This window comes from Dasypus novemcinctus (genome assembly GCF_030445035.2).
Source record: "Dasypus novemcinctus isolate mDasNov1 chromosome 12 unlocalized genomic scaffold, mDasNov1.1.hap2 SUPER_12_unloc_2, whole genome shotgun sequence".
NCBI classification, from domain to species: domain Eukaryota; kingdom Metazoa; phylum Chordata; class Mammalia; order Cingulata; family Dasypodidae; genus Dasypus; species Dasypus novemcinctus.
The window spans coordinates 109,633-115,632 of NW_026688130.1; the positions used below are offsets into that span (position 1 = coordinate 109,633).

General features: G+C 40.3%; 1 long non-coding RNA gene across 1 annotated transcript in view; it reads right to left on the reverse strand.

Moving 5' to 3' along the window:
* The window catches only part of LOC131277407 (uncharacterized), a 52,634-nt gene extending 47,954 nt beyond the window's left edge, over positions 1 to 4,680 (reverse strand). The window contains exons 1-3 of the long non-coding RNA XR_009184577.2: positions 4,454 to 4,680; positions 3,897 to 3,992; positions 3,104 to 3,276 (exon numbers count right to left, since the gene is read on the reverse strand). This is a non-coding gene — a long non-coding RNA (uncharacterized lncRNA). The remainder of the gene's footprint in view (positions 1 to 3,103; positions 3,277 to 3,896; positions 3,993 to 4,453) is intronic.
* Between the last annotated feature and the right edge of the window lie 1,320 nt (positions 4,681 to 6,000).

Sequence of the window (6,000 nt, forward strand, 5' to 3'; positions counted from 1 at the left end):
GAATGAAGGTGCAACACATGAAATTAAAAAAAACATTGGAATCATATAATAGCAGGTTTGAGGAGGCAGAAGAAAGGATTGGTGAGCTTGAAGAAATGGCCTCTGAAAGTGAACTTACAAAAGAAGAGTTGAAGAAAAGAATGGAAAAAAATTGTAAAAGGTCTCAGGGAACTAAATGACAGCAAAAGGCATGCAAACATATGTGTCATGGGTGTCCCAGAAGGAGAAAAGAAGGGAAAAGGGGCAGAAGGACTATTTAAAGAAATAATGGTAGAAAAGTTCCCAACCCTATTGAAGAAAATAGATATCGCTGTCCAGGAAGTACAACATACTCCCATCCGAAAAAATCCGAATAGACCGACTCCGACACATACTCATCAGAATGTCAAAGGCCAAAGACAGAGAATTCTGAGAGCAGCAAGAGAAAACCAATGCATAACATATAAGGGATATTCAGTAAGGTTAAGTACGGATTTCTCACCAGAAACCATGGAGGCAAGAAGACAGTGGTCCGATATATTAAAGATATTACAAGAGAAAAACTTCCAGCCAAGAATCTTATATCCAGCAAGACTGCCTTTCAAAAATGAGGGTGAAATTAGAATATTCACAGATAAACAGAAACTGATAGAATTTCTAAGCAAGAGACTAGAATTTCAGGAGATACTAAAGGGTGTGCAAAAGAAAGACAGGAGAGAGAGGCCTGGAAGAGAGTCTAGAAATGAAGATTATATCAAAAAAAGTAACCAAGAGTGTCAAAAAAGTGGGGAAAATAATACGACAGATAAAACTCAAATAGGAATAAACTTAACCAATGATGGAAAGCACTTGTATTCAGAAAACTGCACCTCAGTGTTAAAACAAATTAAAAAAGGCCTAAATAACTGGAAGCACACTCCATGCTCATGGATTAGAAGGCTAAATATCATTAAGATACCAGTTCTACTCAAATTGATATACAGAGTTAATGCAATCCTGATAAAAATTCCACCAGCATTAAAGAAAAAATTGAAAACACAATCATTAAATTTATTTGGAAGGGAAAGGAGTCTTGAATAGCCAGAAACACCATAAAAAGGAAAAGCAAACCCTCATCTCCAGACTTTAAATCATAATACCTACCTATAGTGGTAAAAACAGCGTGGTACTGGCCTAAAGACAGACACAATAGACCAGTGGAACCAAATTTCTGGTTCACAAACAGACCCTCACAGGTATGGTCAAGTGATTGTTGACTAGCCTGTCAAACTCACACAGCTTGGGCAGAACAATCCATTCAACAAACGGTGCTGAAAGAATTGGACATCCATAGCTGAAAGAAGGAAAAGAGGACACCTATCTCACACCTTATCCAAAAATTAACTCAAAATGGATCAAAAAACTAAAAATGAAAACAAGAACCGTAAAACTTCTAGAAGAAATTATTGGAAAATATCTTCAAGACCGAGTGGTAGGGGGTGGATTCTTGAAGGAGAAAAGAGGGGAACTGAGTGGACTACTGATGTTTAATGTATGTAGAAGTTTTAGTTAGCTGTGCTGTAAAATTGGGGAAATGTATAGAGTGGATGGTAACACACAGTGAGTAACAGCTACTTTATAAATGGGGATGTGACTGAAAATCGTAGTCTAGTTATGTAAATGCCAATTGACGGAATGCTTGGGAATGATCTAGGAACTGGATAGCACGGTAAACCAAGAGGTGGGTGAGAATTGTGGTTGATGGCACAGATGCACGAGTGTCCTTTGTGAGCTACAACAAATGTATATTACCAGGGCAGGTGTTGGGAATGTGGAGAAGCATGGGAATAATACAGCTGGAGGGACCTATGGACTGTGGTTAGTAGTCATAATATACTATTCTTGCATCTATGCAAAAGATGTACTGTGTTGATACTGAGGCAGTATGGAAAAGTGAGCCAAATGTACGCTATGGACATGACAATAATCAGATTTCTGCACATGTGCATAATTGTTTGATAAGTTTACAACTTTTGTCATAAAAATATACATATTTAAAAAATAATAGGGCGGTTTGGCCAAAAAACACACCAAATGTAAGATAAGAACTATGATTAGTGGTAAGATTTTGACAGTGTTCTTTCATAGTTTGCAGCAAACGTCCCATGACAATACAAGGTTTTGGTGGAGGGTTGATGTATGGGACCCCTGCATGACGTTATGCATGTTTGCTTTGTAAGTTCGCAACTTTTGCTATAGACTTTTTTATGTATGTTCATATATAAATGATATAAAGATAATAATTGTATTGGTTAGAGGAAAAATACTTTGTTTAGTAGTAATATTTTGACAATGTTCTTTAATCATTAGTTTAAAAGGTTTAAAAACAATACAAGTTACTGGTGGTAGAGTGAGATGTTACATGTTTTTTAAGTTCACAACTATTATACATTTATTGTTTCTGTAAAAAAAAAAAAAAAGGACCATAAAACTACTAGTAGAAAATGTAGAGAAATGTCTTAAAGACCTTGTAGTATGTGGTGGTTTCTTGGACCTTACTCCCAAAGCACAAACGACAAAAGAAAAATTAAATAAATGGGACTTTCTGAAAATTAAACACTTTTGCACCTCCCAGGACTTTATCAAACGGGGGAAAAGGCAGCCAATTCAATGGGAGAAAACACTTAGACACCACATGTCCAATTAGGGATTAATGTACAAGATATAGAGAGAGATGTAACAACTCAACAATAAAAAGACAAACGACCCAATAGAAAAATGGACAAAAGACATGAATAGACATTTGTCCAAAGAAGAAATACAAATGGCAAAAAACACATGAAAAAATATTCAACATCATTAATGATTAGAGAAACGCAAATCAAAATGAGATGTGATTTCACAGCTATCAGAATAGCCACTATGAAAAAGTCAGAGAAGTGCAAGTGTTGGAGAGGATGAGGAAAGACAGGAACACTTATTCACTGTTGGTGGGAATGCAGAAGGCCACAGCCACGGTGGAGGACTGTCGGGCAGTTCCTAAAGAAGCTGAATATAGACTTGCCACGGGACCCTGCAACAGCACTACTGGGCATATTCCCAGGAGAACTGAGAGCACTGACATGTCAGACACCTGCACACCTACCTTCAGAGTGCCGTTATCCCAACTGCCAGAAGCCGGAAACAGCCCGGGTGTCCATCAGCCGGTGACTGGAGAAACACACTGTGCTGTATTCACACGGAGGAACATCGTGCCGGGGTGTGAAGAAGTCAAGTCGTGAACCCGATGACAACATGGATGAACTGGAGGACGGGATGCTGAGTGAAGCAAGCCAGACACAACGGGACAAATACAGGAGGCTTGCACTACTCTCACCTAATTGCACTGTGTAACATAACGTATGATTCCATCTACGTAAGATGTCACTATAAATCAACGTATAGAGGGAAAAAAAGTATTTGTGCAAAAATACCTAGAAATGGGATCTGCGGACAGCAGGGGAAGCACAGAGAGATCAAGAGGTGATGTATTTTACTAGTTGTTTTTTTCATTTATTATTATTATTGAACTAACGAAAATGCTCTAATGATGACTGAGGGGATCAACTCATGACTTTGTGATTGTGCCAAATACCACCGATTGTGCACTGTGGATGAACTGTATGCTTCTTTAAAACAAAGGCAAACAGCACTTAAAAATGGGAGAAATACGAGAATACACATTTACCAAAGGAGAAACGTATGATCCTTTTCATCACTAGGGAAATACATGCTAAAATCTGCTATAGATAATAAAATGGCTAAAATCAAGAGACGTAATGCCAACCGTTAAAGAAAATGTGGAAAAACTGGAATCCTCACACATTTCCGGTGAGAATGCAAAATGGTGCTGCCACTTTGGGAAACATTTTGTCAGTTTCTTAAAAATGTGAACTTACCGTAATTCATCCTGACTCCACTCCAAAAAGTCTTTCCTAAACAAACGAAACTGTATCCGTGCAATGATTCCTAGAGCAACTGTACGGCAGCCAAAACTGGAGGAAAAAAAACACACACGTCTATGAGCTGGAGCATGGATAACAAAAGGCGCTGCATCCATCAACAGACCTGCACCTCTACCTATCTAATCTCAGGCACCTCCCCACCACGCTGCCCTTGGAAGCAGCCCACCAAGGCCTGTCTACAACCTACCTGGAGGACACGCAGGCCTCTACAGGACTAACTTCAGTGCTAATTACAGACATAAATAGAAGGACAGAAGAGCCACGTGTGGGGAAACAACTGGGCCCAAGTCAGTGCACTCGGCGGGACCATAAATTCCAAAGTAGGGACCACTGGCAGGGCACCAAACTCCTGAGCTGTCTGCCTGGCTCCAGCGCCTGGATGTTTCAGAACACTCAGGACACCAGCTCTCTGGGGTAGCATCGACTTTGGCAGTGAGAGACCCTGCTGAGACATGCATAAGCATCAACCCTGGGATAACCTCTGGGCTCACCTCCCTTTGCAGACTCTTAGCACCTCAACTGATTTCTCTTTTATCTTTTCCTCATTTTGGTCGAGGTCTTTTTCCAGTGGCATTGCTAGTTGGTACTTGGTAGTAATCCCTCGGTGCCAGGGAGTCTCATACCCTGGAGTCATATCCCACACTGGGGGACAGACAATGTATTTATAGGCTGAGTTTGGCTTAGAGAGAGGCCGCACGTGAGGAACGAGGAGGCTCCCAGGAGGCAACTCTTAGGCACCCTGTAACAGAAGGCTAAGTTTCAATTTCGAGTGTGAAGGTTCATAAGCACACACAGTCATCAATATCAAGTGTCCATCAGGAGACCATCTTCCTCCACTAGTCACTGTCCCTGTACTCTAGGGGGAATCTTGCTGACGTCTTAGAGAACGTGGCAGAGCTCCCCAGGATGGGAATTTGACATTCCTTCGGTTACCGTCTGAACCTCCATCCACCGAGGCGATGCCCCACGAACGTACATTTATGGGCCTTATATGGACGCGAGGTGGGCTTCCTCCCACGTTATCCCGTCCCTGACATCCCACTCCAGTGATCCTGCCACAGACAGAGAACCACAGTGCTGGAGAGGACGTGGAGACACAGGAACGCTAACTCACTGTGGGTGGGAAAGCACAGTGGTACAGCTCCTGTGGAGGACTGTTTGGCAGTTACTAAAGCAGTTAAAGATAAACTTGCCACATGACACTGCAACATCACTACTGGGTATACAGCCCTGATAGCAGGGACACAAACGGACATCAGCACACCCATGTTCAAAGCAGTATCATTCGCTATCGCCGGAAGTTGGGAACACCCCGGGTGTCCATCCGTTGATGAATGGATAAACGTACTGCGGTGTATTCACATGAAGGAACATTATGCAGCAGTAAAAAGAAATGAAGTCATAAAGCGCATGACACCATGGCTGAATCTAGGGGACATTATGCTGAGGGAAGCAAGCCAGACACAAAAGATCAAATACTATATGGTTGTGTTGACTATGAACCAAACGTATCGTGTAATATAATGTAGGATTGGAAAAAACTTATCAGATACCCAAAATATTCAATTTATAATTGTATTGTTTTTATTCAAGTGTTTTCTTTTCTTTAAATTGTTTATATATTCAATTATTAAATGCACAAAAGAAAAAGAAAATAGATGAGGTTACACCGAAGAGTTGAGTTTGGAGACTTTAAAATGTGATCTGTTGCTCAAGAAACAGAGGTAACAAAAGAGATAGAGTAACCAAAAGGTTCTTTCTTAGCATAGGAAAGATCACGTGTGAAATATGAATATGGATAAAACTGCATATATCAGTGTAATTTTTGAAATTGAACAAATGTACGTTAACACTACAAAATATTAATATATCCCTTATGTTAAGGGAAAGAAACCTGACTCTAAGTACTACATACTGCATGATTCCACTGATAGAAAATGTAAATCAGTTTATAAAGAGGAAGTTAGGTTAGTGGTTATATAGGGCTGGGGAATGACTGCTAAGGGGCTTGAGATTTTCCTTTTAAAGTACTGAAAAA